We start from the raw sequence: 12,595 nt of genomic DNA, 5'->3' as shown, positions 1-12,595 counted from the left end.
CTTGTAATTATATACTTACTGATATTTATTGCATGAAACGCATTCCAATGAGAACACTTGCTACCCGAAGGATGTATTTATTCATCACTTTATTAGATACTCTGAGTTTACTTTCTAATAAACTGAAGAAACTTACGTTTCCACAAATATATATTTATATATTTGTAAAGTACCCCTTTCTGCACTTTTTGTTGGCAATAAGTATTAAAAAAACTTTAAAATTTTTGTCAGGATGTTTAGGATCACCTACTATTTTGTTATAGCTATAATAGATCTGAGGAAATATTTATAATAAAGCATATAGAAAGACAATTAAAATTATAATATAAAAAGCTCTTTAAGTTAATGAGAAGGTAACTGAAATCAAACTTTAGAGAAGCAATTCATAGATAAGATAATACAGATATTTACAATCATGAATGTGCACAAGCTCACCATGGAAATGGTGGGCACTGTAGATGATAATCTATTTCTGGATTTCTGCTCCTATTTATGCTATTTGATTAAAGTTGAATATTGTTCTTTTGTGTTTTGTTGTTATTGATGTTTGATTGCTTTTCAATCCAGTCCGTGTTCAGCCTCTATTTTAGTACAGGAAGTGAGGTTTTTCTTTTTCACTTTATATTGAATATAATCAGACATTCAAGTAATCTTTGATAACAGTCACAGATGATGACAATCTGACCCCACCCATTCAGGGCTTCACATAAATAATTAATTCCCTTCCAAATTAGTTGCTTAATTAGCTGCTTTAAACTCACTCGTGGAGCTGGCTATATCTGTGCACACCTTTTGTTCAAGGAAAAGTGTGTAGCATTTATACTTTTCCATAAAAGGTGCATTGTGGATAATTTTATTGTCTAGAGCACTAATTTACACAATACCCCTTTGGACTCTGATTCTGTAATTGATCATTTTACAGGTGATAATCTGTGTTTCTAAACATCTCCAATAAAAATTTTACAAAAGTTTGATGAAAGAAAACCTTGTTACTTAATGTTTTAAGTAATTAAAACCTAACAATCTTATGGGCAGGTAAGAGTGATCTCCAGCTGCCTTGTAATAGGTTCTAGTGAGAGCTGACAAGAAGTATATCTAGAGAGAATGTGCCTTGACACACCAGAGGGAAGAAATTTTTGCAACTTCATATCTCACTCAGATTTCAATTTCTTGATAGGCCAATGTGCTTTCATTATCTGATGTTCAGAAGAGATAGTGATGGCCTGAATCAAGCAGCTTAACTAAGGGACAAGGGAATGAGGATCTGTCATAGAGCTTTCTTCCATTGCGTTATTTTTGTAAATCTGTGAGAAAAGCATGTTTGGGACTTTAAACACTGAAGTGATAGTTTTAGCTTAAACTGGGATTCAGTCTTCAAATTCTTCAAATGGAATTCCAATTCATATGTTCTGAATTTTATTCTCAGTGGTTATCCTAATAGAGTAATCCTGCTTTTGGTATATTCAATGGCCTTTAAAATTTCTTGCTAAAAATTGCTATCATAGTCCATTAAGAAATTGTTAAAATTTAATTTTTGAGCTATTAGGATGAAACTTGAAATGCTAAGGATCAGACTTATCACCTTATAAAATTTTGAGCTATTACGTTCATATTCATTCCTTAATCCACATAAACTAGAGTAGCATTTCCCAACTGTTTCAAACAGTAACAGCGCCAATCCAGAAATAACTGAGGGATATTGAAAACAGATGCATGGAAAAATGTATCTAAAGTGATTTTACTGAGAAGTATGCATGTGAAAGGGGTCATCCTTGAAACCTGTTCCTCGCACCAGACAGAGCAGGCCATAATCTTTGGGTGTTATAAAATTTGCTTTGCAACTACATGGTATTATCAATTTTGAGAATGTGGCAATCTGCTAGAGAACCTATGTTGTGGTCTGAATGCTTGTCTCCCCTCCCCCCACAATTCATATGTTGAAACCTAATCACCAATGTGATGGAATTAGGAGGTGGGACCTTTAGGAGGTGACTAGGTCATGGTAGGACTAGTGACTTTATAAAAAAAGGCAGCGTGCTCCTCGCCTCTTCCACCTTGTATACTCAGCTAAAAGGTGCTTCCAATTAAGCAAGAGAGTAGCTCTTACCAGATACCAGATCTGCTGGTGTCTTGATCGTCTGCTTCCCAGCATCAAAAAAATGTAAAAATAAATTTCTATTGTTTATAAGTCAATCATCCTAAGCTATTTTGTTAACAGCAATTTGAATAATTACAGCAACCTAATTATTTTCTGAACTATTTTATATTATGAAATTAAATGATAGAAAGAAAGACAATCAGGATTCTTTTTTCCTGTCAACACCCTTTCCAAAAGGGGAGGATTCTTCTCATTACTGTGACTTGCTGATTTACAATTATCTCTTAATTGATTTTTGATAACTGCGTTGAATATTTAATATTATACTATCATTAGTATGTTCATTACTCATCTAAATCATACAATTGTGGCATTTATGTTGGCTGCCTTTTAAACACTTGGCTCATTGATCTTTAATTATACTTATAGGAACAAAACTGAAAAAGCACTTGCAAAATGGCATAACTCCATTGTGTTGCCCTAAAACTTATGGTCATTTCACAAAGATGTGCAAAGTCGAACTTGAATTTTCAGTGACATATTATGCCTTTAAATGAAGTTTCCTTTTCACTTTATAATTCACCTTTTCCATTTATCCATTTCTCAACACTGAATTAGTACCTACTCTGCTCCTGGCAGTACAGTAGGTATCAGGTATGAAATGACAATACGGTAAGTTTCCTGCCTTTGTGGAGCTTACATCATACATCGGAAACTAGGTAACAAATAAAAGCAAACAAAATATTTCAAATTAGTGATAGGAGATATTAAGGGGAAAAGTGCTAAAAATTAAATTGAACCTTAAAGAATGGAAAGGACTAAATCATTTAAGAAGCCAAAGGAAGAAGCAAGCACCATCCATGCCACTTCTGTTCCTTGGGGTTTTTTGTATAAACCAGAGAAGCTACACATTCTGGGTTCAGATCAGCTATACTCCTGGCTAGTTGCTTGAGATTGGGTCAGTAACTTAACTTCACTGCCTCAGTTTCTGTTTTATTTTATTTTTTGACAATACTGGGGTTTACAATTATAATTTACAATTATCTCTTAATTGATTTTTGATAACTGTGTTGAATATTTAATATTATACTATTGTTAGTACATTCATTACTCATCTAAATCATACAATTGTGGCATTTAAGTTGCCTTTCAAACACTTGACTCATTGATCTTTAATCAGGACCTTGTGCTTGCTAGACAGGCAGGCTATCACTTGAGCCATGCTTCTAGACATTTTACTTTTGTTATTTTTTAAAGGGGTCTCACAGTCTTGTTCATATGAAGCCTGCACAATGATCCCACTACCTTTGGTCTCCTGCATAGCTGGGATAACAGCATGTGTCACCATGCTTAGCTTATTGGTTGAAATGGGTCTCCACTAACTTTTTGCCCAGGCTGGCCTCTAACCATGATCTTCTGGATCTCCACCTCCTGAGTACCTGAGATTACAGGCAGGAGCCACAACACTTGGCCCTTCTCTCTTAATCTTGCAAATGGAAATTAACTTAGAAGGTAGTTTTGAGGATTAAATGTGCTCATTTACATAAAGCAAGTAGAAGGATAACTAGTGCATTGTGAGTTTTTAAAAAAAGAAATAGCAATTATTATCATTATTCTTATTTTTTGCATTCTATAAACTCCTTTAAATAGCAGAAGTCATTTGGATTCTCAGCATAAATTGATGGTATGTACAAGTTGGAAAAAACAACAGGAGGGTGGGAACTCACATTTTCTGCTGGCTTTCTCTTACCAATTACTGCACAATTAGTTTTATATGAAATAATTCTATTCACTCTCTTAATAAACTACTTGGGAGGGTATAATTATTCCCAGTAGGCCGACACAGCCATTAAACCGTCTTGCAGTTAGCACTGTGATTGTTAATTTCATGTGTCAACCTGGCCAGGTCATGTTGTCCAGTTTTTTGGTCAAACATAAATCTTGATGTTGCTATATTGTTGTTTGGTGCTGATGGAGGGATCTACATGAGATGAGATTAACATTTTAATCAGTAGACATCCAGTAAAGCAGATTATACTCTCCATAACATGAGTGGACCACATACAAACAGTTGAAGACCTTAAGAAAAGGAAGACCTCTGAAAAGCAAAGGAATTTGCATCCAGACTTAAGGCTGCAACATCAACACGTAATAGGATTTCCAACCTACTGACCCACCCTGCAGATTTCAGCATGGCCAGACCCTACAGTGTCACCAAACCTGTAAGCCAATTATTTCAAATAAACCTTTCTTTATGTATATAATAAATCCATATATCAATCAATCTACACAAATATGTTAGACAGATATTTAAACATAAGAGATATTATAGTAATTATATAGACAGAGAACAGGTAAACATATGCATATATATATATATGTACATACGTTTATAGACATATATACAACCCATTTATTGGCTCTGTTTCTCTGGATAACAATGACAAATACAACTCCTAGCAATGTTATTTGTGCATGAATGTCAATCAGTAAATATCTGTTGATTGAATGCATGCATATACACAGGCACTCAAAATTAAATGGGTGAATAATTGGAAAGAATGAATTAGAAAGTTTAATTTTTCACTCATATTCAGAACATGGTAAAACTGGAATTCAGACCAATATTTATCTAAATCCAAATCCATTATGTATCCTCTCCTTAACCATTCATCACTTCTGTCAAACCCTAACAATAAGCACTAGCAATGCCATTGTCACTAAAAGTAGGTATATTTCTCCCATAAATATCTATAATTTTTCATACATGCCTTATCAAACAATAAAACAATTACTCATGCTAAAGAGTTTGATTTCTGCTCTCTTGCTTTTTTGTAGGTTCTTCTGACTATACGAAGCTCCTGAAATCATCCATAGTTCTTTATTCTACATATCTGAAAGCATTATTACTTTATTTTTCCAGAACCAATAATTTAATTTGTATTCTGCCATTGGATGGCCTTTGGAACTTAGGAATGTAAATCAAAGGTCCTGGATTTCAGTCTCTTTATAGCAATTTCTTTGTAAGTATCTCTAAACAGAATGTCACATTTGAAAATATGTCATCATATTGGTATATGAAAATATCCAAGCTGTTAAGCATGCAGTACAAGGACCTTCCTGACCATCTTCTATGCATCTCTGCTCAGGCCCCATGCCACTTACAACCTCTGGCATCAGTACACATCAGAGAATTTTATTCCTTCATACTTCTGCTTACACTTTATCTCTGTCTAGTATGCCAAAACTCAGAGGAATCATTATTATATGGAGGGCTTATTTTCTGAAACTCCTGATGGAGCTATATGCTTAGATTTGTGCTCCTTTACTTCCACAAAAATATCTGTACTTTACCAACAATTTCATTATAGTGATCATATCAATCTCTATATCTAAGCCTTATATATTATTCATAAGAAATTTGAATGAAGAAGTTATATCTAATGCATCTATATGCATGCATTACCCAGTACAATGGTAGATACATAAAAACTTAATAAACATTTAATTCAACTAAAACAACATTATATTGACTCATAAGGATTTAAAAAATTCAAATGACCTCATGCAACTAAGTCTTAGCTGCTACAAAGGAAGTCAGAAAACAATCCCACAGTATCTACAGAGTGCTGAGATAATATAATTGTCAGTCTAGATTTGTCTTACCAGCAAAGTTATTCTTCAAGAATAAGATTAATATACAATCATTCAAACAAACAAAAGCAAACAAAGCATACCACCCACATACCAGCACTCAAGATACTCCATGATGAAGGAAAATAGTCCCCATTGGATTTATGTGAACACAGGAGGAAAGATTCAAATGTTTCAGTTTGAACTCTCTTCAGCTAAATCTGTGTGACAAATGGCTATGCTTTGGTATCTTGCCTGGAGAGACATTTACCAGCACACACAGGAAAGAATATATAACAATGTCATGGCCATGCTGTTTGAATAGCAAAAACTGGAAACAAGTTAAGGTATTAACTTGTATGGGAAATCACTAACAAACTATGGCCTAGTTTCAGTACCATAAACTACAAGGCAATAGTAAAGTTATGCAGTGGATCTGAATATACCAACATATTATCTAGGAAAAAATGATGGCAGAATCTATGAATGTGTATGTACCATGTGCACACAGAGAAAGAATACGGGGATGTAGAGCCAGCAGCCAGGGGAGCTGGCTGGATACTGGGAGGGTATAAATGCAGCTTTACCCTTATTGATAATCTTCTTAGTTGTTTGAAGAGAGACTATATTATGTATTATGTATAAATGCATATCTTAATTATTAAGATATTTAAGCCAATAATGAACAAAATTTGGAAAAATAAATTTTATCTCTATATCTATAGTAAAAAAAAAACAAAAACCAAAGCTTTAGTGTAGCCCCTTCCATGCAGGGTGTAGTAACTAGTGACACTTTCTTCCTTTAAAAAGAACCAGAAAAGTTTTGCAAAATAGAGAATCTTCTTCCTGAAAGTAGGAGAAGTCTTCTATACCACAGCAGGACAGGATGAAATTCAAGTAGGGAGAAATCTCAGAGAGGTAAGCTACAGGCATATTTAGCCAGAGAGTATGTGCTAATTCTGGAATCAACTAGAACCTCTGAATCTATAAATCCTACCAGAGGAGGGCAAAATACACTCTGGGAACCATGTCTGGCTGACTGCAAGTTTTGTATGGCTCACAAGGTAAGAATGGTTTTAGTTTTAAAACCATTTAGTTTTAAACCAGTTGGGAAAAGTCAAAAGAAGAAAGTCAGTTCATTGAAACGCTGTGAAATTTAAAGTTTAGCATCGGTCAATAAAGCTTTGATAGAATATAGATATGCTGTGTTAGACATTATCTATGGTTACTTTCATGTTCCAACTGCACAGTTCAGTACTAATGACACTGACTGCCCAGAACAATAATTGTAATGCTTTATGGGAGGAAAAATAAAATGCATAAAAATATCAACACACTGGGTGAGACAGAGCTAGATGCAGCTAAAACACTCTACGTTTCCTGAATTCTTTGGTGAAATGTTAAATGATATTTTGCATTAAACACAAATCAATCAAGGGTGGCTGTAATCTCAAATGTAACCATAAAAATGGTAAAAATGAATATGTAGAAAATTAGGAAAAGAGGGAAAAATACAATAAAAAATATTTGCCTAATCCAAGGGAAGTAAAGAATGGAGAGCAAAAAGAGTTGTGAGCTGTGAGGGTCAAACAGAAACAAAAAATAAGGTGTAATGTGAACCCAAGCACATCAATGGTTACATTAAATGTAAGTGGACTAAAAATACTGCAAGTTAAAAATTAATTTTGTCAGAGAAGATTAATAAATAAACAATAAATAAGTTAATGAAAAATAAAATAAGGAAAACCTGACTTTTTTCTATATTTTTATTAGCATATTATCCTTAAACTGTAGATATATCATGACATTTACATATGTGCTTACAATATATCTTAACTAGAGTCACACCATCCATCATTCTCCCTCATCACTCCTCCTCCTTCTTAGAATAACGTTTCATTATTCTGTTTTTGTACATGAATACAAAATGCATCTACCATTTTTGTCTCCCTTCCCCATTCCCCCTCCCATTGGTACCCATCCCTAGAAAGGACCTGTTTTAACTTTCCTGCTCATCACTTGTTTGACTTGGCATTTCAGACATGTACGTATTGTGCTGAAATCAGACTAGGCCCCCCTATTATTTATGCTTTTTCTATCTCCATGCTCCCCTATTGTTTAAGAGCTTACAGCATATTGCGTTGTAGTATCTTCATACACAGATGCAGTGTTTCAATACTTTTCACTCTCTAACTTTCTCTTTCTCTCTCCTGCCTCCCTGTGGTCCCCTCAAACAGATGCACTTGTGTAATCATGTCTTTTATCATATATATGCATATATATGTATATAAGACCATATATGTATATATTTGCACATTTATGTTACAGGTCTAGCTTCCGCATATAAGGGAAACGTGACCTTTGACATTTTGTTAGCTTTTTCTTTTAAATTTGATAAGACTGAGAATTGAACTCAGGGCTTCTTGCTTACAAAGCAGGCACTCTATCACACCTCCAGTTGACCTTTAATTTTTTGAACCTGGCTTACTTTGCTTAATGTAATGTTTTCCAGTTCTATCCATTTACCTGCAAACATCATAATTTCATTTTTCTTCATGGCTGAATAAAACTCCATTATGTATATATGCCACATTTTCTTATTCCATTCACCAGTTCTGAGGTATATGGGCTGTTTCTAAAGCTTGACTCTTGTGAACAGTGCTGCAATAAACATGGTGCACAAATGGTTCTCTCATGTCCTGTAGTACATTCCTTTGGGTATATGCCTAGGAGTGGCGTTGCTGGATCATATGGGAAGTCCATTTTTGGTTTTTTTAGGAACCTCTATCCTGCATTCCATAGAAGTTGCCTAATTTACATTCTTACCAACAGTGTGTAAGAGTTCCTTTTCCCCACAACCTCACCAACATCTGTTGTATGTTTTATTGATGACAGCATTGTGATTGGAGTGAGGTGAAATCTCAGTGTCGTTTTGATTAGCATTTTCTTTATGGCCAGGGGATGGTGAGCATTTGTTTATGTGTTTATTGGACATTTGGATTTCTTCTTTGAGAATTGTTTGTTCAGTTCATTTGCCAATCATTGGGTTGTTGACTGTTTGCAGAGATAGCTTTTTGAGCTCTCTGTAGATTCTGGTCATTTATCTCTTGTCAAATGTATAGCTGAAAAAGATTTTCTACAATTTTATAGGCTGTCTCTTCAGTTTGGTGACTATTTTCTTTGCTTTGCAGGAACATTTAGTTTCATGCAGCTCAATTTGTCAATATTTTATCTTAATTACTGAGCTATTGGAGTTCTATTCATAAAGTTATTACTTATGCCTATGAAATTTAGTGTATTCCCCATTTTTTCCTGGAGTAATTTCATGGTTTCACATCTTACGCAAGATCTTTGATATACTCTGAATTGATACTGGTACAAACTGAGAGCTGGGATCTGCTTTCGATCTTCTGCAGGTGGAAACTGTTTTCCCAGCACCACTTGTTGAAGAGGGTTTTTTTCTCCAACACTTATTTTGGGGTCCTTTGTCAAAAATTAAATGGCTGTAGACACATAGATTTGTGTCTGGGTTTTCTGTTCTATTCCTTTGGTCTTCTTATCTGTTTTTGTGCCAGGACCATGTGGTTTTTAATAGCATAACTCTGTAGTATAGTTTGAAGTCAGGTATTGTGATACCTGAAGAGCATTGCATTTCTTGCTCAGGATTACTTTGGTTATTTGAGGTCTTTTGTGCTTCCATATGAACTTTAGGATTGATTTATTATTTTTAAAATAATAAACTTTATTTTTAGTAGGCTTAATTTTTTAAGCCTATTAAAATTCAGGGAAGATGCAGAGATTTCCTGTATACCCCTCCCCCAACAAATGTACATCCTCTTCTCTTATCTGCAATCCTCACCAGAGTGGTAACTTTGCTACAGTTCATGAACCTGCATTGACACATCAATGTCACAGGAGTCCACAGCTTACATAAGGTTCATTTTTGGTATTGTACATTCTGTAAGTTTGGACAAATTAATACCGACCTCTGACCACCATCTTCATAAAGAGTACGTTCACTGCCCTAATAGTACTCTATTTCTTAGAGCGTTTTTAGGTTTACAGGAAATTTGAGCATAAATTGCAGAGTTTTCATGTACTCTATTGCCACCACTCCTACATCTTGCATTAGTATGGTACATTTGTCACAATTGTGAACCAATATTGATGTAGTAATATTAACTAGAGTTCATGGTTACATTAGTGTTTTTTTTATGTTATACAATGTTTGGGGTTTTGACAAATACATGAAGTCATATATAAGATTGACTTCTATCTTGGTGATGAATGTCATTGGAATTTTGATGGGGATAGCATTGAACATATAGATTGCTTTCAATCATATAGCCATTTTCACAATATCGATTCTGCTGATCAATAAGCATGAGATGCCCTTCTATCTTCTAATGTCTTCATTGATTTTGTTCTTTAGTAATTTATAGTTTTGTTGTATAGGTCTTTCACCTCCTTCATTAAATTTATTCCTAGGCATTTTAACTTTTTGAAGCTATTGTGAATTGTATTGCTTCCTAATTTCTTTCTCAGACTGTTCATTGTTTGTGAATTGAAATGCATTCATTTTGTATCCCGATACCTTGCTGAATGTGTTCATGAGATCTAAGAGTTTTGGTGGAGTTTTTAGGATCTTTCAGGTATACGATCAGGTCATTTGTAAATAGGAATGTTTTGACTTCCTTGTGTTTCTTTCTCCTGCTTTATTTCTGTGGTGAGAAATTCTATTACTATGTTCAATAAGAGTGGGGACAGTGGACACTCTTGCTTTGTTCTTGAATTTAGAGGAAACGATTTCAGTGTTTCCCCATTTAGTGTAAAGTTGGTATAACTGTGATATTTACCAACGTTCTTATAATATACCATAGTTTAATTTATCCCCTCCCCATTCTCCTTTACTTCCCATTTCCCCCATTCCTGAAATAATTTCAACAGTTTTCATTTTTCCATTTCATACACAGGTACACAACATTTCTACCAGTCATTCACTTATACCCTTTCCTTATACTCTCCCCCCTTTCCAGTGGTGCCAACCCCCAGACAAGAACTGTTTTGCTTTCCTTTTCTCCATTTTTGAAAGAAAGACATTTTTGTTTGTATAAGATAACTATACTGGGAATTTCATTTGTGACATTTCCGTGTAAATATGTATCATAACCTGAATTGGTTCATCCCCTACATTTTTCTCCTTTTTACCTTAGTCTGCTTCTTATGGCCATTTTGACAGATTTTAAACTTCAATATTCATTCTTGTTGACAATTGAAATGGGAAATCATAATCATAAGAAAGTGTTAAAAATATTTCTTTCAATGACTAATACAAAAAACATTTAGAAAAAAAAGCAAGTGCACAGAACATCTAAAATGCAATAAATGGTAATTGTGTGTATGAACATATAGGATATAGAACATGATAATGACAGAATAAACTAAAATAGCATTATTTCATTTCCAATACTTGCCACAAACTATCTAAATCAAGGAGGATGACATACATCACTTTTTTTGCTTATAGTGAAATTTACCTAAGAAGATACCTAGACAGAAGGTATGCAAAAGGCACTCATTAAACACAATATATAATCTCTCTCATCCACAGGAACATTTCCATTTGCATTTTAACAGCTAACATAAAAAGCTAAACCCATGGCCCCCCAAATAAAGCTTCTGGGTTAACAAGCACTATGTTTTCTTCTGGCCCCATTAATGTACTTTGAGCTACATGCAAAAATAGCTCTAATAAAGAGGTAATTTCATTCAGATGTATTCATAATCATTTCTCATGAGTTGTTTAAGAAATGTAAATTACAAGCAGATTCCAGGTTCATATAGTATTGTGTTAAAGTCCTGGTCACTGAAGTCTGACAGACATGAATTTAAATACAGCTTTGCTATTTGAAACTATGATCTTGTTCAGGTTAGCTAACATCATCATAGAATAGAAATAATAATGCCTATCTTATAAAGTTATAATGAAAATTAAATGAAGTAATTTATATTAAATGCTTATCAGAGTGCTCAGAGTTTGTAAATCTAGACAAAATTACAGCTTTTATTCTCCTTTACCTCATCCCAGGGCTTTGCTAAATTCTCATAATATTATGTCTATCTAAGTAGTGCAACTTGAGGGGAGGAAGGTTAAGTAGCAAGACAAAGAGATGTTGGACATTATTTTGAAAAATATACAAAATTATTCTGAAATTGAGAAAGAAGTGATTTAGAAATTTTAAAATAATTCTTAATTCAATCAGCTCTAACTACATAGTGAAATGCTTAAAGTAAAATAATTCACTCTTACAGACTGAACATAAGCTAAGAATATTAAGCTTTGTAAAAAATACTATTCCTATTTGGCCATTTTGTACATGGAGCAATGTACTAAGGGACAGGTGACATTTGATTTCAGGTAGTCCTTTATCTGTGCTGACCAATCTCCCTTCTGATTAACAAGTTTTTAAAATCTCAGATGAGTTAATAACTTCAATCATACTAATATAAAGTTTTAGGGACATAGGAGCCATCGTTGCTCTCAATAAGAAAATGTATATGTCTATTCTATCAATAATATGAAAATTAGTTGTGTTAATCTCAGAAATCAACTTTCTTTGTTTCCAAGGTTTTTTTTCAGTTTTATTTTAGGATTACAATTAAGTATTTCATTTGCACATTACTTTTATATTTCCAGATTCCTGTAGATGCAACACCTCGTGTCTACCACACATCCCTAGAATTGATTTGCAGAATAATCAATGAATTCACAGGTAAAAAATGCTGTTTCTGATCCTACATTTACATTAAACTTAAAATTACAAATCTAGGCAACAGCTTATTATGTTTGGTGCAGAGTGTAGA

This window comes from Castor canadensis, chromosome 1, assembly GCF_047511655.1.
Source record: "Castor canadensis chromosome 1, mCasCan1.hap1v2, whole genome shotgun sequence".
Lineage (NCBI taxonomy): Eukaryota > Metazoa > Chordata > Mammalia > Rodentia > Castoridae > Castor > Castor canadensis.
The sequence above is the reverse complement of the archived record's forward strand: the minus strand, read 5'-3'. Positions refer to the sequence as shown.